The 25878-nt window shown below is 46.0% G+C and overlaps 57 non-coding genes across 57 annotated transcripts; all 57 read left to right on the top strand.

Annotated features, from left to right (window-relative positions):
- The first annotated feature begins 167 nt into the window (after positions 1-167).
- Positions 168-239, top strand: TRNAC-GCA (transfer RNA cysteine (anticodon GCA)). The gene has a single exon. It is a non-coding gene; the product is annotated as a tRNA-Cys (tRNA).
- Positions 240-297: 58 nt separating this feature from the next.
- Positions 298-369, top strand: TRNAC-GCA (transfer RNA cysteine (anticodon GCA)). The gene has a single exon. It is a non-coding gene; the product is annotated as a tRNA-Cys (tRNA).
- Positions 370-427: 58 nt separating this feature from the next.
- Positions 428-499, top strand: TRNAC-GCA (transfer RNA cysteine (anticodon GCA)). The gene has a single exon. It is a non-coding gene; the product is annotated as a tRNA-Cys (tRNA).
- A 58-nt stretch (positions 500-557) lies between these two features.
- Positions 558-629, top strand: TRNAC-GCA (transfer RNA cysteine (anticodon GCA)). The gene has a single exon. It is a non-coding gene; the product is annotated as a tRNA-Cys (tRNA).
- A 708-nt stretch (positions 630-1337) lies between these two features.
- TRNAC-GCA (transfer RNA cysteine (anticodon GCA)) lies at positions 1338-1409 on the top strand. Its single transcript has one exon. It is a non-coding gene; the product is annotated as a tRNA-Cys (tRNA).
- Positions 1410-1467: 58 nt separating this feature from the next.
- TRNAC-GCA (transfer RNA cysteine (anticodon GCA)) lies at positions 1468-1539 on the top strand. The gene has a single exon. It is a non-coding gene; the product is annotated as a tRNA-Cys (tRNA).
- A 448-nt stretch (positions 1540-1987) lies between these two features.
- On the top strand, positions 1988-2058 carry TRNAC-GCA (transfer RNA cysteine (anticodon GCA)). Its single transcript has one exon. It is a non-coding gene; the product is annotated as a tRNA-Cys (tRNA).
- A 58-nt stretch (positions 2059-2116) lies between these two features.
- On the top strand, positions 2117-2188 carry TRNAC-GCA (transfer RNA cysteine (anticodon GCA)). Its single transcript has one exon. It is a non-coding gene; the product is annotated as a tRNA-Cys (tRNA).
- A 58-nt stretch (positions 2189-2246) lies between these two features.
- On the top strand, positions 2247-2318 carry TRNAC-GCA (transfer RNA cysteine (anticodon GCA)). The gene has a single exon. It is a non-coding gene; the product is annotated as a tRNA-Cys (tRNA).
- Positions 2319-2376: 58 nt separating this feature from the next.
- Positions 2377-2448, top strand: TRNAC-GCA (transfer RNA cysteine (anticodon GCA)). The gene has a single exon. It is a non-coding gene; the product is annotated as a tRNA-Cys (tRNA).
- A 58-nt stretch (positions 2449-2506) lies between these two features.
- On the top strand, positions 2507-2578 carry TRNAC-GCA (transfer RNA cysteine (anticodon GCA)). Its single transcript has one exon. It is a non-coding gene; the product is annotated as a tRNA-Cys (tRNA).
- Positions 2579-2636: 58 nt separating this feature from the next.
- TRNAC-GCA (transfer RNA cysteine (anticodon GCA)) lies at positions 2637-2708 on the top strand. The gene has a single exon. It is a non-coding gene; the product is annotated as a tRNA-Cys (tRNA).
- Positions 2709-2766: 58 nt separating this feature from the next.
- On the top strand, positions 2767-2838 carry TRNAC-GCA (transfer RNA cysteine (anticodon GCA)). The gene has a single exon. It is a non-coding gene; the product is annotated as a tRNA-Cys (tRNA).
- Positions 2839-2896: 58 nt separating this feature from the next.
- TRNAC-GCA (transfer RNA cysteine (anticodon GCA)) lies at positions 2897-2968 on the top strand. The gene has a single exon. It is a non-coding gene; the product is annotated as a tRNA-Cys (tRNA).
- Positions 2969-3026: 58 nt separating this feature from the next.
- Positions 3027-3098, top strand: TRNAC-GCA (transfer RNA cysteine (anticodon GCA)). Its single transcript has one exon. It is a non-coding gene; the product is annotated as a tRNA-Cys (tRNA).
- Positions 3099-3156: 58 nt separating this feature from the next.
- TRNAC-GCA (transfer RNA cysteine (anticodon GCA)) lies at positions 3157-3228 on the top strand. The gene has a single exon. It is a non-coding gene; the product is annotated as a tRNA-Cys (tRNA).
- A 578-nt stretch (positions 3229-3806) lies between these two features.
- Positions 3807-3878, top strand: TRNAC-GCA (transfer RNA cysteine (anticodon GCA)). The gene has a single exon. It is a non-coding gene; the product is annotated as a tRNA-Cys (tRNA).
- A 58-nt stretch (positions 3879-3936) lies between these two features.
- TRNAC-GCA (transfer RNA cysteine (anticodon GCA)) lies at positions 3937-4008 on the top strand. Its single transcript has one exon. It is a non-coding gene; the product is annotated as a tRNA-Cys (tRNA).
- Positions 4009-4456: 448 nt separating this feature from the next.
- Positions 4457-4527, top strand: TRNAC-GCA (transfer RNA cysteine (anticodon GCA)). The gene has a single exon. It is a non-coding gene; the product is annotated as a tRNA-Cys (tRNA).
- Positions 4528-4715: 188 nt separating this feature from the next.
- On the top strand, positions 4716-4787 carry TRNAC-GCA (transfer RNA cysteine (anticodon GCA)). The gene has a single exon. It is a non-coding gene; the product is annotated as a tRNA-Cys (tRNA).
- A 58-nt stretch (positions 4788-4845) lies between these two features.
- Positions 4846-4917, top strand: TRNAC-GCA (transfer RNA cysteine (anticodon GCA)). The gene has a single exon. It is a non-coding gene; the product is annotated as a tRNA-Cys (tRNA).
- A 58-nt stretch (positions 4918-4975) lies between these two features.
- TRNAC-GCA (transfer RNA cysteine (anticodon GCA)) lies at positions 4976-5047 on the top strand. The gene has a single exon. It is a non-coding gene; the product is annotated as a tRNA-Cys (tRNA).
- Positions 5048-5235: 188 nt separating this feature from the next.
- On the top strand, positions 5236-5307 carry TRNAC-GCA (transfer RNA cysteine (anticodon GCA)). Its single transcript has one exon. It is a non-coding gene; the product is annotated as a tRNA-Cys (tRNA).
- Positions 5308-5365: 58 nt separating this feature from the next.
- On the top strand, positions 5366-5437 carry TRNAC-GCA (transfer RNA cysteine (anticodon GCA)). Its single transcript has one exon. It is a non-coding gene; the product is annotated as a tRNA-Cys (tRNA).
- Positions 5438-6145: 708 nt separating this feature from the next.
- On the top strand, positions 6146-6217 carry TRNAC-GCA (transfer RNA cysteine (anticodon GCA)). Its single transcript has one exon. It is a non-coding gene; the product is annotated as a tRNA-Cys (tRNA).
- A 1358-nt stretch (positions 6218-7575) lies between these two features.
- Positions 7576-7647, top strand: TRNAC-GCA (transfer RNA cysteine (anticodon GCA)). The gene has a single exon. It is a non-coding gene; the product is annotated as a tRNA-Cys (tRNA).
- Positions 7648-7965: 318 nt separating this feature from the next.
- TRNAC-GCA (transfer RNA cysteine (anticodon GCA)) lies at positions 7966-8037 on the top strand. Its single transcript has one exon. It is a non-coding gene; the product is annotated as a tRNA-Cys (tRNA).
- Positions 8038-8355: 318 nt separating this feature from the next.
- TRNAC-GCA (transfer RNA cysteine (anticodon GCA)) lies at positions 8356-8427 on the top strand. The gene has a single exon. It is a non-coding gene; the product is annotated as a tRNA-Cys (tRNA).
- A 1228-nt stretch (positions 8428-9655) lies between these two features.
- On the top strand, positions 9656-9727 carry TRNAC-GCA (transfer RNA cysteine (anticodon GCA)). Its single transcript has one exon. It is a non-coding gene; the product is annotated as a tRNA-Cys (tRNA).
- Positions 9728-10565: 838 nt separating this feature from the next.
- TRNAC-GCA (transfer RNA cysteine (anticodon GCA)) lies at positions 10566-10637 on the top strand. The gene has a single exon. It is a non-coding gene; the product is annotated as a tRNA-Cys (tRNA).
- Positions 10638-10955: 318 nt separating this feature from the next.
- Positions 10956-11027, top strand: TRNAC-GCA (transfer RNA cysteine (anticodon GCA)). Its single transcript has one exon. It is a non-coding gene; the product is annotated as a tRNA-Cys (tRNA).
- Positions 11028-11345: 318 nt separating this feature from the next.
- On the top strand, positions 11346-11417 carry TRNAC-GCA (transfer RNA cysteine (anticodon GCA)). Its single transcript has one exon. It is a non-coding gene; the product is annotated as a tRNA-Cys (tRNA).
- A 578-nt stretch (positions 11418-11995) lies between these two features.
- Positions 11996-12067, top strand: TRNAC-GCA (transfer RNA cysteine (anticodon GCA)). Its single transcript has one exon. It is a non-coding gene; the product is annotated as a tRNA-Cys (tRNA).
- Positions 12068-12385: 318 nt separating this feature from the next.
- Positions 12386-12457, top strand: TRNAC-GCA (transfer RNA cysteine (anticodon GCA)). Its single transcript has one exon. It is a non-coding gene; the product is annotated as a tRNA-Cys (tRNA).
- Positions 12458-12775: 318 nt separating this feature from the next.
- TRNAC-GCA (transfer RNA cysteine (anticodon GCA)) lies at positions 12776-12847 on the top strand. Its single transcript has one exon. It is a non-coding gene; the product is annotated as a tRNA-Cys (tRNA).
- An 838-nt stretch (positions 12848-13685) lies between these two features.
- Positions 13686-13757, top strand: TRNAC-GCA (transfer RNA cysteine (anticodon GCA)). Its single transcript has one exon. It is a non-coding gene; the product is annotated as a tRNA-Cys (tRNA).
- Positions 13758-14595: 838 nt separating this feature from the next.
- TRNAC-GCA (transfer RNA cysteine (anticodon GCA)) lies at positions 14596-14667 on the top strand. Its single transcript has one exon. It is a non-coding gene; the product is annotated as a tRNA-Cys (tRNA).
- Positions 14668-14985: 318 nt separating this feature from the next.
- TRNAC-GCA (transfer RNA cysteine (anticodon GCA)) lies at positions 14986-15057 on the top strand. Its single transcript has one exon. It is a non-coding gene; the product is annotated as a tRNA-Cys (tRNA).
- Positions 15058-15375: 318 nt separating this feature from the next.
- Positions 15376-15447, top strand: TRNAC-GCA (transfer RNA cysteine (anticodon GCA)). Its single transcript has one exon. It is a non-coding gene; the product is annotated as a tRNA-Cys (tRNA).
- Positions 15448-16025: 578 nt separating this feature from the next.
- TRNAC-GCA (transfer RNA cysteine (anticodon GCA)) lies at positions 16026-16097 on the top strand. The gene has a single exon. It is a non-coding gene; the product is annotated as a tRNA-Cys (tRNA).
- A 318-nt stretch (positions 16098-16415) lies between these two features.
- TRNAC-GCA (transfer RNA cysteine (anticodon GCA)) lies at positions 16416-16487 on the top strand. The gene has a single exon. It is a non-coding gene; the product is annotated as a tRNA-Cys (tRNA).
- Positions 16488-16805: 318 nt separating this feature from the next.
- Positions 16806-16877, top strand: TRNAC-GCA (transfer RNA cysteine (anticodon GCA)). The gene has a single exon. It is a non-coding gene; the product is annotated as a tRNA-Cys (tRNA).
- A 968-nt stretch (positions 16878-17845) lies between these two features.
- TRNAC-GCA (transfer RNA cysteine (anticodon GCA)) lies at positions 17846-17917 on the top strand. Its single transcript has one exon. It is a non-coding gene; the product is annotated as a tRNA-Cys (tRNA).
- Positions 17918-17975: 58 nt separating this feature from the next.
- TRNAC-GCA (transfer RNA cysteine (anticodon GCA)) lies at positions 17976-18047 on the top strand. Its single transcript has one exon. It is a non-coding gene; the product is annotated as a tRNA-Cys (tRNA).
- Positions 18048-18105: 58 nt separating this feature from the next.
- TRNAC-GCA (transfer RNA cysteine (anticodon GCA)) lies at positions 18106-18177 on the top strand. Its single transcript has one exon. It is a non-coding gene; the product is annotated as a tRNA-Cys (tRNA).
- A 707-nt stretch (positions 18178-18884) lies between these two features.
- TRNAC-GCA (transfer RNA cysteine (anticodon GCA)) lies at positions 18885-18956 on the top strand. The gene has a single exon. It is a non-coding gene; the product is annotated as a tRNA-Cys (tRNA).
- A 318-nt stretch (positions 18957-19274) lies between these two features.
- On the top strand, positions 19275-19346 carry TRNAC-GCA (transfer RNA cysteine (anticodon GCA)). The gene has a single exon. It is a non-coding gene; the product is annotated as a tRNA-Cys (tRNA).
- Positions 19347-19404: 58 nt separating this feature from the next.
- TRNAC-GCA (transfer RNA cysteine (anticodon GCA)) lies at positions 19405-19476 on the top strand. The gene has a single exon. It is a non-coding gene; the product is annotated as a tRNA-Cys (tRNA).
- A 58-nt stretch (positions 19477-19534) lies between these two features.
- Positions 19535-19606, top strand: TRNAC-GCA (transfer RNA cysteine (anticodon GCA)). The gene has a single exon. It is a non-coding gene; the product is annotated as a tRNA-Cys (tRNA).
- Positions 19607-21353: 1747 nt separating this feature from the next.
- TRNAC-GCA (transfer RNA cysteine (anticodon GCA)) lies at positions 21354-21425 on the top strand. The gene has a single exon. It is a non-coding gene; the product is annotated as a tRNA-Cys (tRNA).
- Positions 21426-21483: 58 nt separating this feature from the next.
- Positions 21484-21555, top strand: TRNAC-GCA (transfer RNA cysteine (anticodon GCA)). Its single transcript has one exon. It is a non-coding gene; the product is annotated as a tRNA-Cys (tRNA).
- A 578-nt stretch (positions 21556-22133) lies between these two features.
- TRNAC-GCA (transfer RNA cysteine (anticodon GCA)) lies at positions 22134-22205 on the top strand. The gene has a single exon. It is a non-coding gene; the product is annotated as a tRNA-Cys (tRNA).
- A 968-nt stretch (positions 22206-23173) lies between these two features.
- TRNAC-GCA (transfer RNA cysteine (anticodon GCA)) lies at positions 23174-23245 on the top strand. Its single transcript has one exon. It is a non-coding gene; the product is annotated as a tRNA-Cys (tRNA).
- A 318-nt stretch (positions 23246-23563) lies between these two features.
- TRNAC-GCA (transfer RNA cysteine (anticodon GCA)) lies at positions 23564-23635 on the top strand. The gene has a single exon. It is a non-coding gene; the product is annotated as a tRNA-Cys (tRNA).
- A 58-nt stretch (positions 23636-23693) lies between these two features.
- TRNAC-GCA (transfer RNA cysteine (anticodon GCA)) lies at positions 23694-23765 on the top strand. Its single transcript has one exon. It is a non-coding gene; the product is annotated as a tRNA-Cys (tRNA).
- Positions 23766-25252: 1487 nt separating this feature from the next.
- Positions 25253-25324, top strand: TRNAC-GCA (transfer RNA cysteine (anticodon GCA)). Its single transcript has one exon. It is a non-coding gene; the product is annotated as a tRNA-Cys (tRNA).
- Positions 25325-25382: 58 nt separating this feature from the next.
- Positions 25383-25454, top strand: TRNAC-GCA (transfer RNA cysteine (anticodon GCA)). Its single transcript has one exon. It is a non-coding gene; the product is annotated as a tRNA-Cys (tRNA).
- The last annotated feature ends 424 nt before the right edge of the window (positions 25455-25878 follow it).

The raw sequence follows: 25878 nt of genomic DNA, 5'->3' as shown, positions 1-25878 counted from the left end.
TTTATTTTAGTTAAACCGACATTACGGCTCTGAACAAAAGGGAATAGCTAAGTGGTAGAGCATTCGACTGCAGATCGAGAGGTTCTTGGTTCAAACCCGAGTTCCCCCTGTAACAGCACGGATCATTCCGTTTATTTTAGTTAAATCGACATTACGGTTAAGAACAAGGGGGAATAGCTCAGTGGTAGAGCATTCGACTGCAGATCGAGAGGTCCTTGGTTCAAACCCGAGTTCCCCCTGTAACAGCACGGATCATTCCGTTTATTTTAGTTAAATCGACTTTGGGACCTTGAACAAGGGGGAATAGCTCAGTGGTAGAGCATTCGACTGCAGATCGAGAGATCCTTGGTTCAAGCCCGAGTTCTCCCTGTAACAGCACGTTTCATTCCGTTTATTTTAGTTAAATCGACATAACGGCCTTGAACAAGGGGGAATAGCTCAGTGGTAGAGCATTCGACTGCAAATCGAGAGGTCCTTGGTTCAAACCCGAGTTCCCCCTGTAACAGCACGGATCATTCCGTTTATTTTTGTTAAATCGACATTACGGTTCTGAAAAAGGGGGAATAGCTCAGTGGTAGAGCATTCGACTGCAGATCGAGAGGTCCTTGGTTCAAACCCAAGTTCCCCCTGTAACAGCACGGATCATTCCGTTTATTTTAGTTAAATCGACTTTGGGGCCTTGAACAAGGGGGAATAGCTCAGTGGTAGAGCATTCGACTGCAGATCGAGAGGTCCTTGGGTCAAACCCGAGTTCCCCCTGTAACAGCACGGATCATTTCGTTTATTTTGGTTAAATCGACATTACGGTTTTGAACAAGGGGGACTAGCTCAGTGGTAGAGCATTCGACTGCAGATCGAGAGGTCCTTCGTTCAAACCCGAGTTACCCCTGTAACAACGCGGATCATTCCGTTTATTTTAGTTAAATCGACATTACGGCTGTGAACAAGGGGGAATAGCTCAGTGGTAGAGCATTCGACTGCAGATCGAGAGGTCCTTGGTTCAAACCCGAATTCCCCCTGTAACAGCACGGTTAATTCCGTTTATTTTAGTTAAATCGACATAACGGCCTTGAACAAGGGGGAATAGCTCAGTGGTTGAGCATTCGACTGCAGATCGAGAGGTCTTTCGTTCAAACGCGAGTTCCCCATGTAACAGCACGGATCATTACGTTTATTTTAGTTAAATCGACATTACGGCTCTGAACAAAAGGGAATAGCTAAGTGGTAGAGCATTCGACTGCAGATCGAGAGGTCCTTGGTTCAAACCCGAGTTCCCCCTGTAACAGCACGGATCATTCCGTTTATTTTAGTTAAATCGACATTACGGTTAAGAACAAGGGGGAATAGCTCAGTGGTAGAGCATTCGACTGCAGATCGAGAGGTCCTTGGTTCAAACCCGAGTTCCCCCTGTAACAGCACGGATCATTTCGTTTATTTTTGTTAAATCGACATTACGGTTCTGAAAAAGGGGGAATAGCTCAGTGGTAGAGCATTCGACTGCAGATCGAGAGGTCCTTGGTTCAAACCCAAGTTCCCCCTGTATCAGCACGGATCATTCCGTTTATTTTAGTTAAATCGACTTTGGGGCCTTGAACAAGGGGGAATAGCTCAGTGGTAGAGCATTCGACTGCAGATCGAGAGGTCCTTGGGTCAAACCCGAGTTCCCCCTTTAACAGCACGGATCATTTCGTTTATTTTGGTTAAATCGACATTACGGTTTTGAACAAGGGGGACTAGCTCAGTGGTAGAGCATTCGACTGCAGACCGAGAGGTCCTTGGTTCAAACCCAAGTTCCCAATGTAAAAGCACGGATCATTCCGTTTATTTTAGTTAAATCGACATTACGACCTTGAACAAGGGGAATAGCTCAGTGGTAGAGCATTCGACTGCAGATCGAGAGGTCCTTGGTTCAAACCCGAGTTCCCCCCTGTAGTAGCACGGATCATTCCGTTTGTTTTAGTTCAATCGACATTACGGCTCTGAAAAAGGGGGAATAGCTCAGTGGTAGAGCATTCGACTGCAGATCGAGAGATCTTGGTTCAAACCCGAGTTCCCCCTGTAACAGCACGGATCATTCCGTTTATTTTAGTTAAATCGACTTTGGGGCCTTGAACAAGGGGGAATAGCTCAGTGGTAGAGCATTCGACTGCAGATCGAGAGATCCTTGGTTCAAGCCCGAGTTCTCCCTGTAACAGCACGGATCATTCCGTTTATTTTTGTTAAATCGACATTACGGTTCTGAAAAAGGGGGAATAGCTCAGTGGTAGAGCATTCGACTGCAGATCGAGGGGTCCTTGGTTCAAACCCAAGTTCCCCCTGTAACAGCACGGATCATTCCGTTTATTTTAGTTAAATCGACTTTGGGGCCTTGAACAAGGGGGAATAGCTCAGTGGTAGAGCATTCGACTGCAGATCGAGAGGTCCTTGGTTCAAGCCCGAGTTCTCCCTGTAAAAGCACGTTTCATTCCGTTTATTTTAGTTAAATCGACATAACGGCCTTGAACAAGGGGGAATAGCTCAGTGGTAGAGCATTCGACTGCAAATCGAGAGGTCCTTGGTTCAAACCCGAGTTCCCCCTGTAACAGCACGGATCATTCCGTTTATTTTTGTTAAATCGACATTACGGTTCTGAAAAAGGGGGAATAGCTCAGTGGTAGAGCATTCGACTGCAGATCGAGGGGTCCTTGGTTCAAACCCAAGTTCCCCCTGTAACAGCACGGATCATTCCGTTTATTTTAGTTAAATCGACTTTGGGGCCTTGAACAAGGGGGAATAGCTCAGTGGTAGAGCATTCGACTGCAGATCGAGAGGTCCTTGGTTCAAGCCCGAGTTCTCCCTGTAAAAGCACGTTTCATTCCGTTTATTTTAGTTAAATCGACATAACGGCCTTGAACAAGGGGGAATAGCTCAGTGGTAGAGCATTCGACTGCAAATCGAGAGGTCCTTGGTTCAAACCCGAGTTCCCCCTGTAACAGCACGGATCATTCCGTTTATTTTTGTTAAATCGACATTACGGTTCTGAAAAAGGGGGAATAGCTCAGTGGTAGAGCATTCGACTGCAGATCGAGAGGTCCTTGGTTCAAACCCAAGTTCCCCCTAAAACAGCACGGATCATTCCGTTTATTTTAGTTAAATCGACTTTGGGGCCTTGAACAAGGGGGAATAGCTCAGTGGTAGAGCATTCGACTGCAGATCGAGAGGTCCTTGGTTCAAACCCGAGTTCCCCCTGTAACAGCACGGATCATTCCGTTTATTTTAGTTAAATCGACATTACGGTTAAGAACAAGGGGGAATAGCTCAGTGGAAGAGCATTCGACTGCAGATCGAGAAGTCCTTGGTTCAAACCCAAGTTCCCAATGTAAAAGCACGGATCATTCCGTTTATTTTAGTTAAATCGAAATTACGGCTATGAACAAGGGGGAATAGCTCAGTGGTAGAGCATTCGACTGCAGATCGAGAGGTCCTTGGTTCAAACCCGAATTCCCCCTGTAACAGCACGGTTAATTCCGTTTATTTTAGTTAAATCGACATAACGGCCTTGAACAAGGGGGAATAGCTCAGTGGTTGAGCATTCGACTGCAGATCGAGAGGTCTTTCGTTCAAACGCGAGTTCCCCATGTAACAGCACGGATCATTACGTTTATTTTAGTTAAATCGACATTACGGCTCTGAACAAAAGGGAATAGCTAAGTGGTAGAGCATTCGACTGCAGATCGAGAGGTCCTTGGTTCAAACCCGAGTTCCCCCTGTAACAGCACGGATCATTCCGTTTATTTTAGTTAAATCGACATTACGGTTAAGAACAAGGGGGAATAGCTCAGTGGTAGAGCATTCGACTGCAGATCGAGAGGTCCTTGGTTCAAACCCGAGTTCCCCCTGTAACAGCACGGATCATTTCGTTTATTTTTGTTAAATCGACATTACGGTTCTGAAAAAGGGGGAATAGCTCAGTGGTAGAGCATTCGACTGCAGATCGAGAGGTCCTTGGTTCAAACCCAAGTTCCCCCTGTATCAGCACGGATCATTCCGTATATTTTAGTTAAATCGACTTTGGTGCCTTGAACAAGGGGGAATAGCTCAGTGGTAGAGCATTCGACTGCAGATCGAGAGGTCCTTGGGTCAAACCCGAGTTCCCCCTGTAACAGCACGGATCATTTCGTTTATTTTGGTTAAATCGACATTACGGTTTTGAACAAGGGGGACTAGCTCAGTGGTAGAGCATTCGACTGCAGACCGAGAGGTCCTTGGTTCAAACCCAAGTTCCCAATGTAAAAGCACGGATCATTCCGTTTATTTTAGTTAAATCGACATTACGACCTTGAACAAGGGGAATAGCTCAGTGGTAGAGCATTCGACTGCAGATCGAGAGGTCCTTGGTTCAAACCCGAGTTCCCCCCTGTAGTAGCACGGATCATTCCGTTTGTTTTAGTTCAATCGACATTACGGCTCTGAAAAAGGGGGAATAGCTCAGTGGTAGAGCATTCGACTGCAGATCGAGAGATCTTGGTTCAAACCCGAGTTCCCCCTGTAACAGCACGGATCATTCCGTTTATTTTAGTTAAATCGACTTTGGGGCCTTGAACAAGGGGGAATAGCTCAGTGGTGGAGCATTCGACTGCAGATCGAGAGATCCTTGGTTCAAGCCCGAGTTCTCCCTGTAACAGCACGTTTCATTCCGTTTATTTTAGTTAAATCGACATAACGGCCTTGAAAAAGGGGGAATAGCTCAGTGGTAGAGCATTCGACTGCAAATCGAGAGGTCCTTGGTTCAAACCCGAGTTCCCCCTGTAACAGCACGGATCATTCCGTTTATTTTTGTTAAATCGACATTACGGTTCTGAAAAAGGGGGAATAGCTCAGTGGTAGAGCATTCGACTGCAGATCGAGGGGTCCTTGGTTCAAACCCAAGTTCCCCCTGTAACAGCACGGATCATTCCGTTTATTTTAGTTAAATCGACTTTGGGGCCTTGAACAAGGGGGAATAGCTCAGTGGTAGAGCATTCGACTGCAGATCGAGAGGTCCTTGGTTCAAGCCCGAGTTCTCCCTGTAACAGCACGTTTCATTCCGTTTATTTTAGTTAAATCGACATTACAGCTGTGAACAAGGGGGAATAGCTCAGTGGAAGAGCATTCGACTGCAGATCGAGAAGTCCTTGGTTCAAACCCAAGTTCCCTATGTAAAAGCACGTTTCATTCCGTTTATTTTAGTTAAATCGACATAACGGCCTTGAACAAGGGGGAATAGCTCAGTGGTAGAGCATTCGACTGCAAATCGAGAGGTCCTTGGTTCAAACCCGAGTTCCCCCTGTAACAGCACGGATCATTCCGTTTATTTTTGTTAAATCGACATTACGGTTCTGAAAAAGGGGGAATAGCTCAGTGGTAGAGCATTCGACTGCAGATCGAGAGGTCCTTGGTTCAAACCCAAGTTCCCCCTGTAACAGCACGGATCATTCCGTTTATTTTAGTTAAATCGACTTTGGGGCCTTGAACAAGGGGGAATAGCTCAGTGGTAGAGCATTCGACTGCAGATCGAGAGGTCCTTGGGTCAAACCCGAGTTCCCCCTGTAACAGCACGGATCATTTCGTTTATTTTGGTTAAATCGACATTACGGTTTTGAACAAGGGGGACTAGCTCAGTGGTAGAGCATTCGACTGCAGATCGAGAGGTCCTTCGTTCAAACCCGAGTTCCCCCTGTAACAACACGGATCATTCCGTTTATTTTAGTTAAATCGACATTACGGCTGTGAACAAGGGGGAATAGCTCAGTGGAAGAGCATTCGACTGCAGATCCAGAGGTCCTTGGTTCAAACCCAAGTTCCCAATGTAAAAGCACGGATCATTCCGTTTATTTTAGTTAAATCGAAATTACGGCTATGAACAAGGGGGAATAGCTCAGTGGTAGAGCATTCGACTGCAGATCGAGAGGTCCTTGGTTCAAACCCGAATTCCCCCTGTAACAGCACGGTTAATTCCGTTTATTTTAGTTAAATCGACATAACGGCCTTGAACAAGGGGGAATAGCTCAGTGGTTGAGCATTTGACTGCAGATCGAGAGGTCTTTCGTTCAAACGCGAGTTCCCCATGTAACAGCACGGATCATTCCGTTTATTTTAGTTAAATCGACATTACGGCTGTGAACAAGGGGGAATAGCTCAGTGGTAGAGCATTCGACTGCAGATCGAGAGGTCCTTGGTTCAAACCCGAGTTCCCCCTGTAACAGCAAAGATCATTCCGTTTATTTTAGTTAAATCGACATTACGGTTAAGAACAAGGGGGAATAGCTCAGTGGTAGAACATTCGACTGCAGATCGAGAGGTCCTGGGTTCAAGCCCGAGTTCTCCCTGTAACAGCACGGTAAATTCCGTTTATTTTAGTTAAATCGACATAACGGCCTTGAACAAGGGGGAATAGCTCAGTGGTAGAGCATTCGACTTCAGATCGAGAGGTCCTTCGTTGAAACGCGAGTTCCCCCTGTAACAGCACGGATCATTCCGTTTATTTTAGTTAAATCGACATTACGGTTACGAATAAGGGGGAATAGCTAAGTGGTAGAGCATTCGACTGCAGATCGAGAAGTCCTTGGTTCAAACCCGAGTTCCCCCTGTAACAGCACGGATCATTCCGTTTATTTTAGTTAAATCGACATTACGGTTAAGAACAAGGGGGAATAGCTCAGTGGTAGAGCATTCGACTGCAGATCGAGAGGTCCTTGGTTTAAGCCCGAGTTCTCCCTGTAACAGCACGGTTAATTCCGTTTATTTTAGTTAAATCGACATAACGGCCTTGAACAAGGGGGAATAGCTCAGTGGTAGAGCATTCGACTGCAGATGGAGAGGTCCTTCGTTGAAACGCGAGTTCCCCCTGTAACAGCACGGATCATTCCGTTTATTTTGGTTAAATCGACATTACGGTTTTGAACAAGGGGGACTAGCTCAGTGGTAGAGCATTCGACTGCAGATCGAGAGGTCCTTCGTTCAAACCCGAGTTCCCCCTTTAACAACACGGATCATTCCGTTTATTTTGGTTAAATCGACATTACGGCTGTGAACAAGGGGGAATAGCTCAGTGGAAGAGCATTCGACTGCAGATCGAGAGGTCCTTGGTTCAAACCCAAGTTCCCAATGTAAAAGCACGGATCATTCCGTTTATTTTAGTTAAATCGAAATTACGGCTATGAACAAGGGGGAATAGCTCAGTGGTAGAGCATTCGACTGCAGATCGAGAGGTCCTTGGTTCAAACCCGAATTCCCCCTGTAACAGCACGGTTAATTCCGTTTATTTTAGTTAAATCGACATAACGGCCTTGAACAAGGGGGAATTGCTCAGTGGTTGAGCATTTGACTGCAGATCGAGAGGTCTTTCGTTCAAACGCGAGTTCCCCATGTAACAGCACGGATCATTCCGTTTATTTTAGTTAAATCGACATTACGGCTCTGAACAAAAGGGAATAGCTAAGTGGTAGAGCATTCGACTGCAGATCGAGAGGTCCTTGGTTCAAACCCGAGTTCCCCCTGTAACAGCACGGATCATTCCGTTTATTTTAGTTAAATCGACATTACGGTTAAGAACAAGGGGGAATAGCTCAGTGGTAGAGCATTCGACTGCAGATCGAGAGGTCCTTGGTTCAAGCCCGAGTTCTCCCTGTAACAGCACGGTTAATTCCGTTTATTTTAGTTAAATCGACATAACGGCCTTGAACCAGGGGGAATAGCTCAGTGGTAGAGCATTCGACTGCAGATCGAGAGGTCCTTCGTTGAAACGCGAGTTCCCCCTGTAACAGCACGGATCATTCCGTTTATTTTAGTTAAATCGACATTACGGTTACGAATAAGGGGGAATAGCTAAGTGGTAGAGCATTCGACTGCAGATCGAGAAGTCCTTGGTTCAAACCCGAGTTCCTCCTGTAACAGCACGGATCATTCCGTTTATTTTAGTTAAATCGACATTACGGTTAAGAACAAGGGGGAATAGCTCAGTGGTAGAGCATTCGACTGCAGATCGAGAGGTCCTTGGTTCAAGCCCGAGTTCTCCCTGTAACAGCACGGTTAATTCCGTTTATTTTAGTTAAATCGACATAACGGCCTTGAACAAGGGGGAATAGCTCAGTGGTAGAGCATTCGACTGCAGATCGAGAGGTCCTTCGTTGAAACGCGAGTTCCCCCTGTAACAGCACGGATCATTCCGTTTATTTTAGTTAAATCGACATTACGGTTACGAATAAGGGGGAATAGCTAAGTGGTAGAGCAATCGACTGCAGATCGAGAAGTCCTTGGTTCAAAACCGAGTTCCCCCTGTAACAGCACGGATCATTCCGTTTATTTTAGTTAAATCGACATTACCGTTCTGAAAAAGGGGGAATAGCTCAGTGGTAGAGCGTTCGACTGCAGATCGAGAGGTCCTTGGTTCAAGCCCGAGTTCTCCCTGTAACAGCACGGTTAATTCCGTTTATTTTAGTTAAATCGACATAACGGCCTTGAACAAGGGGGAATAGCTCAGTGGTAGAGCATTCGACTGCAGATCGAGAGGTCCTTCGTTGAAACGCGAGTTCCCCCTGTAACAGCACGGATCATTCCGTTTATTTTAGTTAAATCGACATTACGGTTACGAATAAGGGGGAATAGCTAAGTGGTAGAGCATTCGACTGCAGATCGAGAAGTCCTTGGTTCAAACCCGAGTTCCCCCTGTAACAGCACGGATCATTCCGTTTATTTTAGTTAAATCGACATTACGGTTCTGAAAAAGGGGGAATAGCTCAGTGGAAGAGCATTCGACTGCAGATCGAGAGGTCCTTGGTTCAAGCCCGAGTTCTCCCTGTAACAGCACGGTTAATTCCGTTTATTTTAGTTAAATCGACATAACGGCCTTGAACAAGGGGGAATAGCTCAGTGGTAGAGCATTCGACTGCAGATCGAGAGGTCCTTCGTTGAAACGCGAGTTCCCCCTGTAACAGCACGGATCATTCCGTTTATTTTAGTTAAATCGACATTACGGTTACGAATAAGGGGGAATAGCTAAGTGGTAGAGCATTCGACTGCAGATCGAGAAGTCCTTGGTTCAAACCCGAGTTCCCCCTGTAACAGCACGGATCATTCCGTTTATTTTAGTTAAATCGACATTACGGTTCTGAAAAAGGGGGAATAGCTCAGTGGAAGAGCATTCGACTGCAGATCGAGAGGTCCTTGGTGCAAGCCCGAGTTCTCCCTGTAACAGCACGGTTAATTCCGTTTATTTTAGTTAAATCGACATAACGGCCTTGAACAAGGGGGAATAGCTCAGTGGTAGAGCATTCGACTGCAGATCGAGAGGTCCTTCGTTGAAACGCGAGTTCCCCCTGTAACAGCACGGATCATTCCGTTTATTTTAGTTAAATCGACATTACGGTTACGAATAAGGGGGAATAGCTAAGTGGTAGAGCATTCGACTGCAGATCGAGAAGTCCTTGGTTCAAACCCGAGTTCCCCCTGTAACAGCACGGATCATTCCGTTTATTTTAGTTAAATCGACATTACGGTTACGAATAAGGGGGAATAGCTAAGTGGTAGAGCATTCGACTGCAGATCGAGAAGTCCTTGGTTCAAACCCGAGTTCCCCCTGTAACAGCACGGATCATTCCGTTTATTTTAGTTAAATCGACATTACGGTTAAGAACAAGGGGGAATAGCTCAGTGGTAGAGCATTCGACTGCAGATCGAGAGGTCCTTGGTTCAAGCCCGAGTTCTCCCTGTAACAGCACGGTTAATTCCGTTTATTTTAGTTAAATCGACATAACGGCCTTGAACAAGGGGGAATAGCTCAGTGGTAGAGCATTCGACTGCAGATGGAGAGGTCCTTCGTTGAAACGCGAGTTCCCCCTTTAACAGCACGGATCATTCCGTTTATTTTGGTTAAATCGACATTACGGTTTTGAACAAGGGGGACTAGCTCAGTGGTAGAGCATTCGACTGCAGATCGAGAGGTCCTTCGTTCAAACCCGAGTTCCCCCTTTAACAACACGGATCATTCCGTTTATTTTAGTTAAATCGACATTACGGCTGTGAACAAGGGGGAATAGCTCAGTGGAAGAGCATTCGACTGCAGATCGAGAGGTCCTTGGTTCAAACCCAAGTTCCCAATGTAAAAGCACGGATCATTCCGTTTATTTTAGTTAAATCGAAATTACGGCTATGAACAAGGGGGAATAGCTCAGTGGTAGAGCATTCGACTGCAGATCGAGAGGTCCTTGGTTCAAACCCGAATTCCCCCTGTAACAGCACGGTTAATTCCGTTTATTTTAGTTAAATCGACATAACGGCCTTGAACAAGGGGGAATAGCTCAGTGGTTGAGCATTTGACTGCAGATCGAGAGGTCTTTCGTTCAAACGCGAGTTCCCCATGTAACAGCACGGATCATTCCGTTTATTTTAGTTAAATCGACATTACGGCTCTGAACAAAAGGGAATAGCTAAGTGGTAGAGCATTCGACTGCAGATCGAGAGGTCCTTGGTTCAAACCCGAGTTCCCCCTGTAACAGCACGGATCATTCCGTTTATTTTAGTTAAATCGACATTACGGTTAAGAACAAGGGGGAATAGCTCAGTGGTAGAGCATTCGACTGCAGATCGAGAGGTCCTTGGTTCAAGCCCGAGTTCTCCCTGTAACAGCACGGTTAATTCCGTTTATTTTAGTTAAATCGACATAACGGCCTTGAACAAGGGGGAATAGCTCAGTGGTAGAGCATTCGACTGCAGATCGAGAGGTCCTTCGTTGAAACGCGAGTTCCCCCTGTAACAGCACGGATCATTCCGTTTATTTTAGTTAAATCGACATTACGGTTACGAATAAGGGGGAATAGCTAAGTGGTAGAGCATTCGACTGCAGATCGAGAAGTCCTTGGTTCAAACCCGAGTTCCCCCTGTAACAGCACGGATCATTCCGTTTATTTTAGTTAAATCGACATTACGGTTAAGAACAAGGGGGAATAGCTCAGTGGTAGAGCATTCGACTGCAGATCGAGAGGTCCTTGGTTCAAGCCCGAGTTCTCCCTGTAACAGCACGGTTAATTCCGTTTATTTTAGTTAAATCGACATAACGGCCTTGAACAAGGGGGAATAGCTCAGTGGTAGAGCATTCGACTGCAGATCGAGAGGTCCTTCGTTGAAACGCGAGTTCCCCCTGTAACAGCACGGATCATTCCGTTTATTTTAGTTAAATCGACATTACGGTTACGAATAAGGGGGAATAGCTAAGTGGTAGAGCAATCGACTGCAGATCGAGAAGTCCTTGGTTCAAACCCGAGTTCCCCCTGTAACAGCACGGATCATTCCGTTTATTTTAGTTAAATCGACATTACGGTTCTGAAAAAGGGGGAATAGCTCAGTGGTAGAGCGTTCGACTGCAGATCGAGAGGTCCTTGGTTCAAGCCCGAGTTCTCCCTGTAACAGCACGGTTAATTCCGTTTATTTTAGTTAAATCGACATAACGGCCTTGAACAAGGGGGAATAGCTCAGTGGTAGAGCATTCGACTGCAGATCGAGAGGTCCTTCGTTGAAACGCGAGTTCCCCCTGTAACAGCACGGATCATTCCGTTTATTTTAGTTAAATCGACATTACGGTTACGAATAAGGGGGAATAGCTAAGTGGTAGAGCATTCGACTGCAGATCGAGAAGTCCTTGGTTCAAACCCGAGTTCCCCCTGTAACAGCACGGATCATTCCGTTTATTTTAGTTAAATCGACATTACGGTTCTGAAAAAGGGGGAATAGCTCAGTGGAAGAGCATTCGACTGCAGATCGAGAGGTCCTTGGTTCAAGCCCGAGTTCTCCCTGTAACAGCACGGATCATTCCGTTTATTTTAGTTAAATCGACATTACGGCTCTGAACAAAAGGGAATAGCTAAGTGGTAGAGCATTCGACTGCAGATCGAGAGGTCCTTGGTTCAAACCCGAGTTCCCCCTGTAACAGCACGGATCATTCCGTTTATTTTAGTTAAATCGACATTACGGTTAAGAACAAGGGGGAATAGCTCAGTGGTAGAGCATTCGACTGCAGATCGAGAGGTCCTTGGTTCAAGCCCGAGTTCTCCCTGTAACAGCACGGTTAATTCCGTTTATTTTAGTTAAATCGACATAACGGCCTTGAACAAGGGGGAATAGCTCAGTGGTAGAGCATTCGACTGCAGATCGAGAGGTCCTTCGTTGAAACGCGAGTTCCCCCTGTAACAGCACGGATCATTCCGTTTATTTTAGTTAAATCGACATTACGGTTACGAATAAGGGGGAATAGCTAAGTGGTAGAGCATTCGACTGCAGATCGAGAAGTCCTTGGTTCAAACCCGAGTTCCCCCTGTAACAGCACGGATCATTCCGTTTATTTTAGTTAAATCGACATTACGGTTAAGAACAAGGGGGAATAGCTCAGTGGTAGAGCATTCGACTGCAGATCGAGAGGTCCTTGGTTCAAGCCCGAGTTCTCCCTGTAACAGCACGGTTAATTCCGTTTATTTTAGTTAAATCGACATAACGGCCTTGAACAAGGGGGAATAGCTCAGTGGTAGAGCATTCGACTGCAGATCGAGAGGTCCTTCGTTGAAACGCGAGTTCCCCCTGTAACAGCACGGATCATTCCGTTTATTTTAGTTAAATCGACATTACGGTTACGAATAAGGGGGAATAGCTAAGTGGTAGAGCAATCGACTGCAGATCGAGAAGTCCTTGGTTCAAACCCGAGTTCCCCCTGTAACAGCACGGATCATTCCGTTTATTTTAGTTAAATCGACATTACGGTTCTGAAAAAGGGGGAATAGCTCAGTGGTAGAGCGTTCGACTGCAGATCGAGAGGTCCTTGGTTCAAGCCCGAGTTCTCCCTGTAACAGCACGGTTAATTCCGTTTATTTTAGTTAAATCGACATAACGGCCTTGAACAAGGGGGAATAGCTCAGTGGTAGAGCATTCGACTGCAGATCGAGAGGTCCTTCGTTGAAACGCGAGTTCCCCCTGTAACAGCACGGATCATTCCGTTTATTTTAGTTAAATCGACATTACGGTTACGAATAAGGGGGAATAGCTAAGTGGTAGAGCATTCGACTGCAGATCGAGAAGTCCTTGGTTCAAACCCGAGTTCCCCCTGTAACAGCACGGATCATTCCGTTTATTTTAGTTAAATCGACATTACGGTTCTGAAAAAGGGGGAATAGCTCAGTGGAAGAGCATTCGACTGCAGATCGAGAGGTCCTTGGTGCAAGCCCGAGTTCTCCCTGTAACAGCACGGTTAATTCCGTTTATTTTAGTTAAATCGACATAACGGCCTTGAACAAGGGGGAATAGCTCAGTGGTAGAGCATTCGACTGCAGATCGAGAGGTCCTTCGTTGAAACGCGAGTTCCCCCTGTAACAGCACGGATCATTCCGTTTATTTTAGTTAAATCGACATTACGGTTACGAATAAGGGGGAATAGCTAAGTGGTAGAGCATTCGACTGCAGATCGAGAAGTCCTTAGTTCAAACCCGAGTTCCCCCTGTAACAGCACGGATCATTCCGTTTATTTTAGTTAAATCGACATTACGGTTACGAATAAGGGGGAATAGCTAAGTGGTAGAGCATTCGACTGCAGATCGAGAAGTCCTTGGTTCAAACCCGAGTTCCCCCTGTAACAGCACGGATCATTCCGTTTATTTTAGTTAAATCGACATTACGGTTAAGAACAAGGGGGAATAGCTCAGTGGTAGAGCATTCGACTGCAGATCGAGAGGTCCTTGGTTCAAGCCCGAGTTCTCCCTGTAACAGCACGGTTAATTCCGTTTATTTTAGTTAAATCGACATAACGGCCTTGAACAAGGGGGAATAGCTCAGTGGTAGAGCATTCGACTGCAGATGGAGAGGTCCTTCGTTGAAACGCGAGTTCCCCCTTTAACAGCACGGATCATTCCGTTTATTTTGGTTAAATCGACATTACGGTTTTGAACAAGGGGGACTAGCTCAGTGGTAGAGCATTCGACTGCAGATCGAGAGGTCCTTCGTTCAAACCCGAGTTCCCCCTTTAACAACACGGATCATTCCGTTTATTTTAGTTAAATCGACATTACGGCTGTGAACAAGGGGGAATAGCTCAGTGGAAGAGCATTCGACTGCAGATCGAGAGGTCCTTGGTTCAAACCCAAGTTCCCAATGTAAAAGCACGGATCATTCCGTTTATTTTAGTTAAATCGAAATTACGGCTATGAACAAGGGGGAATAGCTCAGTGGTAGAGCATTCGACTGCAGATCGAGAGGTCCTTGGTTCAAACCCGAATTCCCCCTGTAACAGCACGGTTAATTCCGTTTATTTTAGTTAAATCGACATAACGGCCTTGAACAAGGGGGAATAGCTCAGTGGTTGAGCATTTGACTGCAGATCGAGAGGTCTTTCGTTCAAACGCGAGTTCCCCATGTAACAGCACGGATCATTCCGTTTATTTTAGTTAAATCGACATTACGGCTCTGAACAAAAGGGAATAGCTAAGTGGTAGAGCATTCGACTGCAGATCGAGAGGTCCTTGGTTCAAACCCGAGTTCCCCCTGTAACAGCACGGATCATTCCGTTTATTTTAGTTAAATCGACATTACGGTTAAGAACAAGGGGGAATAGCTCAGTGGTAGAGCATTCGACTGCAGATCGAGAGGTCCTTGGTTCAAGCCCGAGTTCTCCCTGTAACAGCACGGTTAATTCCGTTTATTTTAGTTAAATCGACATAACGGCCTTGAACAAGGGGGAATAGCTCAGTGGTAGAGCATTCGACTGCAGATCGAGAGGTCCTTCGTTGAAACGCGAGTTCCCCCTGTAACAGCACGGATCATTCCGTTTATTTTAGTTAAATCGACATTACGGTTACGAATAAGGGGGAATAGCTAAGTGGTAGAGCATTCGACTGCAGATCGAGAAGTCCTTGGTTCAAACCCGAGTTCCCCCTGTAACAGCACGGATCATTCCGTTTATTTTAGTTAAATCGACATTACGGTTAAGAACAAGGGGGAATAGCTCAGTGGTAGAGCATTCGACTGCAGATCGAGAGGTCCTTGGTTCAAGCCCGAGTTCTCCCTGTAACAGCACGGTTAATTCCGTTTATTTTAGTTAAATCGACATAACGGCCTTGAACAAGGGGGAATAGCTCAGTGGTAGAGCATTCGACTGCAGATCGAGAGGTCCTTCGTTGAAACGCGAGTTCCCCCTGTAACAGCACGGATCATTCCGTTTATTTTAGTTAAATCGACATTACGGTTACGAATAAGGGGGAATAGCTAAGTGGTAGAGCAATCGACTGCAGATCGAGAAGTCCTTGGTTCAAACCCGAGTTCCCCCTGTAACAGCACGGATCATTCCGTTTATTTTAGTTAAATCGACATTACGGTTCTGAAAAAGGGGGAATAGCTCAGTGGTAGAGCGTTCGACTGCAGATCGAGAGGTCCTTGGTTCAAGCCCGAGTTCTCCCTGTAACAGCACGGTTAATTCCGTTTATTTTAGTTAAATCGACATAACGGCCTTGAACAAGGGGGAATAGCTCAGTGGTAGAGCATTCGACTGCAGATCGAGAGGTCCTTCGTTGAAACGCGAGTTCCCCCTGTAACAGCACGGATCATTCCGTTTATTTTAGTTAAATCGACATTACGGTTACGAATAAGGGGGAATAGCTAAGTGGTAGAGCATTCGACTGCAGATCGAGAAGTCCTTGGTTCAAACCCGAGTTCCCCCTGTAACAGCACGGATCATTCCGTTTATTTTAGTTAAATCGACATTACGGTTCTGAAAAAGGGGGAATAGCTCAGTGGAAGAGCATTCGACTGCAGATCGAGAGGTCCTTGGTTCAAGCCCGAGTTCTCCCTGTAACAGCACGGATCATTCCGTTTATTTTAGTTAAATCGACATTACGGCTCTGAACAAAAGGGAATAGCTAAGTGGTAGAGCATTCGACTGCAGATCGAGAGGTCCTTGGTTCAAACCCGAGTTCCCCCTGTAACAGCACGGATCATTCCGTTTATTTTAGTTAAATCGACATTACGGTTAAGAACAAGGGGGAATAGCTCAGTGGTAGAGCATTCGACTGCAGATCGAGAGGTCCTTGGTTCAAGCCCGAGTTCTCCCTGTAACAGCACGGTTAATTCCGTTTATTTTAGTTAAATCGACATAACGGCCTTGAACAAGGGGGAATAGCTCAGTGGTAGAGCATTCGACTGCAGATCGAGAGGTCCTTCGTTGAAACGCGAGTTCCCCCTGTAACAGCACGGATCATTCCGTTTATTTTAGTTAAATCGACATTACGGTTACGAATAAGGGGGAATAGCTAAGTGGTAGAGCATTCGACTGCAGATCGAGAAGTCCTTGGTTCAAACCCGAGTTCCCCCTGTAACAGCACGGATCATTCCGTTTATTTTAGTTAAATCGACATTACGGTTAAGAACAAGGGGGAATAGCTCAGTGGTAGAGCATTCGACTGCAGATCGAGAGGTCCTTGGTTCAAGCCCGAGTTCTCCCTGTAACAGCACGGTTAATTCCGTTTATTTTAGTTAAATCGACATAACGGCCTTGAACAAGGGGGAATAGCTCAGTGGTAGAGCATTCGACTGCAGATCGAGAGGTCCTTCGTTGAAACGCGAGTTCCCCCTGTAACAGCACGGATCATTCCGTTTATTTTAGTTAAATCGACATTACGGTTACGAATAAGGGGGAATAGCTAAGTGGTAGAGCAATCGACTGCAGATCGAGAAGTCCTTGGTTCAAACCCGAGTTCCCCCTGTAACAGCACGGATCATTCCGTTTATTTTAGTTAAATCGACATTACGGTTCTGAAAAAGGGGGAATAGCTCAGTGGTAGAGCGTTCGACTGCAGATCGAGAGGTCCTTGGTTCAAGCCCGAGTTCTCCCTGTAACAGCACGGTTAATTCCGTTTATTTTAGTTAAATCGACATAACGGCCTTGAACAAGGGGGAATAGCTCAGTGGTAGAGCATTCGACTGCAGATCGAGAGGTCCTTCGTTGAAACGCGAGTTCCCCCTGTAACAGCACGGATCATTCCGTTTATTTTAGTTAAATCGACATTACGGTTACGAATAAGGGGGAATAGCTAAGTGGTAGAGCATTCGACTGCAGATCGAGAAGTCCTTGGTTCAAACCCGAGTTCCCCCTGTAACAGCACGGATCATTCCGTTTATTTTAGTTAAATCGACATTACGGTTCTGAAAAAGGGGGAATAGCTCAGTGGAAGAGCATTCGACTGCAGATCGAGAGGTCCTTGGTTCAAGCCCGAGTTCTCCCTGTAACAGCACGGTTAATTCCGTTTATTTTAGTTAAATCGACATAACGGCCTTGAACAAGGGGGACTAGCTCAGTGGTAGAGCATTCGACTGCAGATCGAGAGGTCCTTCGTTCAAACCCGAGTTCCCCCTGTAACATCACGGATCATTCCGTTTATTTTAGTTAAATCGACATTACGGCTGTGAACAAGGGGGAATAGCTCAGTGGAAGAGCATTCGACTGCAGATCGAGAGGTCCTTGGTTCAAGCCCGAGTTCTCCCTGTAACAGCACGGTTAATTCCGTTTATTTTAGTTAAATCGACATAACGGCCTTGAACAAGGGGGAATAGCTCAGTGGTAGAGCATTCGACTGCAGATCGAGAGGTCCTTCGTTGAAACGCGAGTTCCCCCTGTAACAGCACGGATCATTCCGTTTATTTTAGTTAAATCGACATTACGGTTACGAATAAGGGGGAATAGCTAAGTGGTAGAGCATTCGACTGCAGATCGAGAAGTCCTTGGTTCAAACCCGAGTTCCCCCTGTAACAGCACGGATCATTCCGTTTATTTTAGTTAAATCGACATTACGGTTCTGAAAAAGGGGGAATAGCTCAGTGGTAGAGCGTTCGACTGCAGATCGAGAGGTCCTTGGTTCAAACCCATGTTCCCCCTGTAAACGCACGGATCATTCCGTTTATTTTAGTTAAATCGACATTACGGTTCTGAAAAAGGGGGAATAGCTCAGTGGTAGAGCGTTCGACTGCAGATCGAGAGGTCCTTGGTTCAAACCCAAGTTCCCCCTGTAACAGCACGTTTCATTCCGTTTATTTTAGTTAAATCGACATAACGGCCTTGAACAAGGGGGAATAGCTCAGTGGTAGAGCATTCGACTGCAAATCGAGAGGTCCTTGGTTCAAACCCGAGTTCCCCCTGTAACAGCACGGATCATTCCGTTTATTTTTGTTAAATCGACATTACGGTTCTGAAAAAGGGGGAATAGCTCAGTGGTAGAGCATTCGACTGCAGATCGAGAGGTCCTTCGTTCAAACCCGAGTTCCCCCTGTAACAACACGGATCATTCCGTTTATTTTAGTTAAATCGACATTACGGCTGTGAACAAGGGGGAATAGCTCAGTGGAAGAGCATTCGACTGCAGATCGAGAGGTCCTTGGTTCAAACCCAAGTTCTCAATGTAAAAGCACGGATCATTCCGTTTATTTTAGTTAAATCGAAATAAGGCTATGAACAAGGGGGAATAGCTCAGTGGTAGAGCATTCGACTGCAGATCGAGAGGTCCTTGGTTCAAACCCGAATTCCCCCTGTAACAGCACGGTTAATTCCGTTTATTTTAGTTAAATCGACATAACGGCCTTGAACAAGGGGGAATAGCTCAGTGGTTGAGCATTCGACTGCAGATCGTGAGGTCTTTCGTTCAAACGCGAGTTCCCCATGTAACAGCACGGATCATTCCGTTTATTTTAGTTAAATCGACATTACGGCTCTGAACAAAAGGGAATAGCTAAGTGGTAGAGCATTCGACTGCAGATCGAGAGGTCCCTGGTTCAAACCCGAGTTCCCCCTGTAACAGCACGGATCATTCCGTTTATTTTAGTTAAATCGACATTACGGTTAAGAACAAGGGGGAATAGCTCAGTGGTAGAGCATTCGACTGCAGATCGAGAGGTCCTTGGTTCAAGCCCGAGTTCTCCCTGTAACAGCACGGTTAATTCCGTTTATATTAGTTAAATCGACATAACGGCCTTGAACAAGGGGGAATAGCTCAGTGGTAGAGCATTCGACTGCAGATCGAGAGGTCCTTCGTTGAAACGCGAGTTCCCCCTGTAACAGCACGGATCATTCCGTTTATTTTAGTTAAATCGACATTACGGTTACGAATAAGGGGGAATAGCTAAGTGGTAGAGCATTCGACTGCAGATCGAGAAGTCCTTGGTTCAAACCCGAGTTCCCCCTGTAACAGCACGGATCATTCCGTTTATTTTAGTTAAATCGACATTACGGTTCTGAAAAAGGGGGAATAGCTCAGTGGTAGAGCGTTCGACTGCAGATCGAGAGGTCCTTGGTTCAAACCCATGTTCCCCCTGTAAACGCACGGATCATTCCGTTTATTTTAGTTAAATCGACATTACGGTTCTGAAAAAGGGGGAATAGCTCAGTGGTAGAGCGTTCGACTGCAGATCGAGAGGTCCTTGGTTCAAACCCAAGTTCCCCCTGTAACAGCACGTTTCATTCCGTTTATTTTAGTTAAATCGACATAACGGCCTTGAACAAGGGGGAATAGCTCAGTGGTAGAGCATTCGACTGCAAATCGAGAGGTCCTTGGTTCAAACCCGAGTTCCCCCTGTAACAGCACGGATCATTCCGTTTATTTTTGTTAAATCGACATTACGGTTCTGAAAAAGGGGGAATAGCTCAGTGGTAGAGCATTCGAATGCAGATCGAGAGGTCCTTGGTTCAAACCCAAGTTCCCCCTGTATCAGCACGGATCATTCCGTTTATTTTAGTTAAATCGACTTTGGGGCCTTGAACAAGGGGGAATAGCTCAGTGGTAGAGCATTCGACTGCAGATCGAGAGGTCCTTGGGTCAAACCCGAGTTCCCCCTGTAACGGCACGGATCATTTCGTTTATTTTGGTTAAATCGACATTACGGTTTTGAACAAGGGGGACTAGCTCAGTGGTAGAGCATTCGACTGCAGACCGAGAGGTCCTTGGTTCAAACCCGAATTCCCCCTGTAACAGCACGGTTAATTCCGTTTATTTTAGTTAAATCGACATAACGGCCTTGAACAAGGGGGAATAGCTCAGTGGTTGAGCATTCGACTGCAGATCGAGAGGTCCTTCGTTCAAACGCGAGTTCCCCCTGTAACAGCACGGATCATTCCGTTTATTTTAGTTAAATCGACATTACGGCTCTGTACAAAAGGGAATAGCTAAGTGGTAGAGCATTCGACTGCAGATCGAGAGGTCCTTGGTTCAAACCCGAGTTCTCCCTGTAGCAGCACGGTTAATTCCGTTTATTTTAGTTAAATCGACATAACGGCCTTGAACAAGGGGGAATAGCTCAGTGGTAGAGCATTCGACTGCAGATCGAGAGGTCCTTCGTTGAAACGCGAGCTCCCCCTGTAACAGCACGGATCATTCCGTTTATTTTAGTTAAATCGACATTACGGTTACGAATAAGGGGGAATAGCTAAGTGGTAGAGCATTCGACTGCAGATCGAGAAGTCCTTGGTTCAAACCCGAGTTCCCCCTGTAACAGCACGGATCATTCCGTTTATTTTAGTTAAATCGACATTACGGTTCTGAAAAAGGGGGAATAGCTCAGTGGAAGAGCATTCGACTGCAGATCGAGAGGTCCTTGGTTCAAGCCCGAGTTCTCCCTGTAACAGCACGGTTAATTCCGTTTATTTTAGTTAAATCGACATAACGGCCTTGAACAAGGGGGACTAGCTCAGTGGTAGAGCATTCGACTGCAGATCGAGAGGTCCTTCGTTCAAACCCGAGTTCCCCCTGTAACATCACGGATCATTCCGTTTATTTTAGTTAAATCGACATTACCGCTGTGAACAAGGGGGAATAGCTCAGTGGAAGAGCATTCGACTGCAGATCGAGAGGTCCTTGGTTCAAGCCCGAGTTCTCCCTGTAACAGCACGGTTAATTCCGTTTATTTTAGTTAAATCGACATAACGGCCTTGAACAAGGGGGAATAGCTCAGTGGTAGAGCATTCGACTGCAGATCGAGAGGTCCTTCGTTGAAACGCGAGTTCCCCCTGTAACAGCACGGATCATTCCGTTTATTTTAGTTAAATCGACATTACGGTTACGAATAAGGGGGAATAGCTAAGTGGTAGAGCATTCGACTGCAGATCGAGAAGTCCTTGGTTCAAACCCGAGTTCCCCCTGTAACAGCACGGATCATTCCGTTTATTTTAGTTAAATCGACATTACGGTTCTGAAAAAGGGGAATAGCTCAGTGGTAGAGCGTTCGACTGCAGATCGAGAGGTCCTTGGTTCAAACCCATGTTCCCCCTGTAAACGCACGGATCATTCCGTTTATTTTAGTTAAATCGACATTACGGTTCTGAAAAAGGGGGAATAGCTCAGTGGTAGAGCGTTCGACTGCAGATCGAGAGGTCCTTGGTTCAAACCCAAGTTCCCCCTGTAACAGCACGTTTCATTCCGTTTATTTTAGTTAAATCGACATAACGGCCTTGAACAAGGGGGAATAGCTCAGTGGTAGAGCATTCGACTGCAAATCGAGAGGTCCTTGGTTCAAACCCGAGTTCCCCCTGTAACAGCACGGATCATTCCGTTTATTTTTGTTAAATCGACATTACGGTTCTGAAAAAGGGGGAATAGCTCAGTGGTAGAGCATTCGACTGCAGATCGAGAGGTCCTTCGTTCAAACCCGAGTTCCCCCTGTAACAACACGGATCATTCCGTTTATTTTAGTTAAATCGACATTACGGCTGTGAACAAGGGGGAATAGCTCAGTGGAAGAGCATTCGACTGCAGATCGAGAGGTCCTTGGTTCAAACCCGAATTCCCCCTGTAACAGCACGGTTAATTCCGTTTATTTTAGTTAAATCGACATAACGGCCTTGAACAAGGGGGAATAGCTCAGTGGTTGAGCATTCGACTGCAGATCGTGAGGTCTTTCGTTCAAACGCGAGTTCCCCATGTAACAGCACGGATCATTCCGTTTATTTTAGTTAAATCGACATTACGGCTCTGAACAAAAGGGAATAGCTAAGTGGTAGAGCATTCGACTGCAGATCGAGAGGTCCTTGGTTCAAACCCGAGTTCCCCCTGTAACAGCACGGATCATTCCGTTTATTTTAGTTAAATCGACATTACGGTTAAGAACAAGGGGGAATAGCTCAGTGGTAGAGCATTCGACTGCAGATCGAGAGGTCCTTGGTTCAAGCCCGAGTTCTCCCTGTAACAGCACGGTTAATTCCGTTTATTTTAGTTAAATCGACATAACGGCCTTGAACAAGGGGGAATAGCTCAGTGGTAGAGCATTCGACTGCAGATCGAGAGGTCCTTCGTTGAAACGCGAGTTCCCCCTGTAACAGCACGGATCATTCCGTTTATTTTAGTTAAATCGACATTACGGTTACGAATAAGGGGGAATAGCTAAGTGGTAGAGCGTTCGACTGCAGATCGAGAGGTCCTTGGTTCAAACCCAAGTTCCCCCTGTAACAGCACGTTTCATTCCGTTTATTTTAGTTAAATCGACATAACGGCCTTGAACAAGGGGGAATAGCTCAGTGGTAGAGCATTCGACTGCAGATCGAGAGGTCCTTGGGTCAAACCCGAGTTCCCCCTGTAACAGCACGGATCATTTCGTTTATTTTGGTTAAATCGACATTACGGTTTTGAACAAGGGGGACTAGCTCAGTGGTAGAGCATTCGACTGCAGACCAAAAGGTCCTTGGTTCAAACCCAAGTTCCCAATGTAAAAGCACGGATCATTCCGTTTATTTTAGTTAAATCGACATTACGGCTATGAACAAGGGGGAATAGCTCAGTGGTAGAGCATTCGACTGCAGATCGAGAGGTCCTTGGTTCAAACCCGAATTCCCCCTGTAACAGCACGGTTAATTCCGTTTATTTTAGTTAAATCGACATAACGGCCTTGAACAAGGGGGAATAGCTCAGTGGTTGAGCATTCGACTGCAGATCGAGAGGTCCTTCGTTCAAACGCGAGTTCCCCCTGTAACAGCACGGATCATTCCGTTTATTTTAGTTAAATCGACATTACGGCTCTGTACAAAAGGGAATAGCTAAGTGGTAGAGCATTCGACTGCAGATCGAGAGGTCCTTGGTTCAAACCCGAGTTCCCCCTGTAACAGCACGGATCATTCCGTTTATTTTAGTTAAATCGACATTACGGTTAAGAACAAGGGGGAATAGCTCAGTGGTAGAGCATTCGACTGCAGATCGAGAGGTCCTTGGTTCAAGCCCGAGTTCTCCCTGTAACAGCACGGTAAATTCCGTTTATTTTAGTTAAATCGACATAACGGCCTTGAACAAGGGGGAATAGCTCAGTGGTAGAGCATTCGACTGCAGATCGAGAGGTCCTTCGTTGAAACGCGAGTTCCCCCTGTAACAGCACGGATCATTCCGTTTATTTTAGTTAAATCGACATTACGGTTACGAATAAGGGGGAATAGCTAAGTGGTAGAGCGTTCGACTGCAGATCGAGAGGTCCTTGGTTCAAACCCAAGTTCCCCCTGTAACAGCACGTTTCATTCCGTTTATTTTAGTTAAATCGACATAACGGCCTTGAACAAGGGGGAATAGCTCAGTGGTAGAGCATTCGACTGCAAATCGAGAGGTCCTTGGTTCAAACCCGAGTTCCCCCTGTAACAGCACGGATCATTCCGTTTATTTTTGTTAAATCGACATTACGGTTCTGAAAAAGGGGAAATAGCTCAGTGGTAGAGCATTCGACTGCAGATCGAGAGGTCCTTGGTTCAAACCCAAGTTCCCCCTGTATCAGCACGGATCATTCCGTTTATTTTAGTTAAATCGACTTTGGGGCCTTGAACAAGGGGGAATAGCTCAGTGGTAGAGCATTCGACTGCAGATCGAGAGGTCCTTGGGTCAAACCCGAGTTCCCCCTGTAACAGCACGGATCATTTCGTTTATTTTGGTTAAATCGACATTACGGTTTTGAACAAGGGGGACTAGCTCAGTGGTAGAGCATTCGACTGCAGACCAAAAGGTCCTTGGTTCAAACCCAAGTTCCCAATGTAAAAGCACGGATCATTCCGTTTATTTTAGTTAAATCGACATTACGGCTATGAACAAGGGGGAATAGCTCAGTGGTAGAGCATTCGACTGCAGATCGAGAGGTCCTTGGTTCAAACCCGAATTCCCCCTGTAACAGCACGGTTAATTCCGTTTATTTTAGTTAAATCGACATAACGGCCTTGAACAAGGGGGAATAGCTCAGTGGTTGAGCATTCGACTGCAGATCGAGAGGTCCTTCGTTCAAACGCGAGTTCCCCCTGTAACAGCACGGATCATTCCGTTTATTTTAGTTAAATCGACATTACGGCTCTGTACAAAAGGGAATAGCTAAGTGGTAGAGCAATCGACTGCAGATCGAGAGGTCCTTGGTTCAAACCCGAGTTCCCCCTGTAACAGCACGGATCATTCCGTTTATTTTAGTTAAATCGACATTACGGTTAAGAACAAGGGGGAATAGCTCAGTGGAAGAGCATTCGACTGCAGATCGAGAGGTCCTTGGTTCAAGCCCGAGTTCTCCCTGTAAAAGCACGGTTAATTCCGTTTATTTTAGTTAAATCGACATAACGGCCTTGAACAAGGGGGACTAGCTCAGTGGTAGAGCATTCGACTGCAGATCGAGAGGTCCTTCGTTCAAACCCGAGTTCCCCCTGTAACATCACGGATCATTCCGTTTATTTTAGTTAAATCGACATTACGGCTGTGAACAAGGGGGAATAGCTCAGTGGAAGAGCATTCGACTGCAGATCGAGAGGTCCTTGGTTCAAGCCCGAGTTCTCCCTGTAACAGCACGGTTAATTCCGTTTATTTTAGTTAAATCGACATAACGGCCTTGAACAAGGGGGAATAGCTCAGTGGTAGAGCATTCGACTGCAGATCGAGAGGTCCTTCGTTGAAACGCGAGTTCCCCCTGTAACAGCACGGATCATTCCGTTTATTTTAGTTAAATCGACATTACGGTTACGAATAAGGGGGAATAGCTAAGTGGTAGAGCATTCGACTGCAGATCGAGAAGTCCTTGGTTCAAACCCGAGTTCCCCCTGTAACAGCACGGATCATTCCGTTTATTTTAGTTAAATCGACATTACGGTTCTGAAAAAGGGGAATAGCTCAGTGGTAGAGCGTTCGACTGCAGATCGAGAGGTCCTTGGTTCAAACCCATGTTCCCCCTGTAAACGCACGGATCATTCCGTTTATTTTAGCTAAATCGACATTACGGTTCTGAAAAAGGGGGAATAGCTCAGTGGTAGAGCGTTCGACTGCAGATCGAGAGGTCCTTGGTTCAAACCCAAGTTCCCCCTGTAACAGCACGTTTCATTCCGTTTATTTTAGTTAAATCGACATAACGGCCTTGAACAAGGGGGAATAGCTCAGTGGTAGAGCATTCGACTGCAAATCGAGAGGTCCTTGGTTCAAACCCGAGTTCCCCCTGTAACAGCACGGATCATTCCGTTTATTTTTGTTAAATCGACATTACGGTTCTGAAAAAGGGGGAATAGCTCAGTGGTAGAGCATTCGACTGCAGATCGAGAGGTCCTTCGTTCAAACCCGAGTTCCCCCTGTAACAACACGGATCATTCCGTTTATTTTAGTTAAATCGACATTACGGCTGTGAACAAGGGGGAATAGCTCAGTGGAAGAGCATTCGACTGCAGATCGAGAGGTCCTTGGTTCAAACCCGAATTCCCCCTGTAACAGCACGGTTATTTCCGTTTATTTTAGTTAAATCGACATAACGGCCTTGAACAAGGGGGAATAGCTCAGTGGTTGAGCATTCGACTGCAGATCGTGAGGTCTTTCGTTCAAACGCGAGTTCCCCATGTAACAGCACGGATCATTCCGTTTATTTTAGTTA

Source organism: Phalangium opilio, unplaced genomic scaffold, assembly GCF_054372755.1.
Source record: "Phalangium opilio isolate 3A_F unplaced genomic scaffold, DU_Popi_V2 ptg000230l_1, whole genome shotgun sequence".
Taxonomy (NCBI): domain Eukaryota; kingdom Metazoa; phylum Arthropoda; class Arachnida; order Opiliones; family Phalangiidae; genus Phalangium; species Phalangium opilio.
Note: the sequence above shows the minus strand (reverse complement) of the source record. Positions and strands in the feature narration are given on the sequence as shown.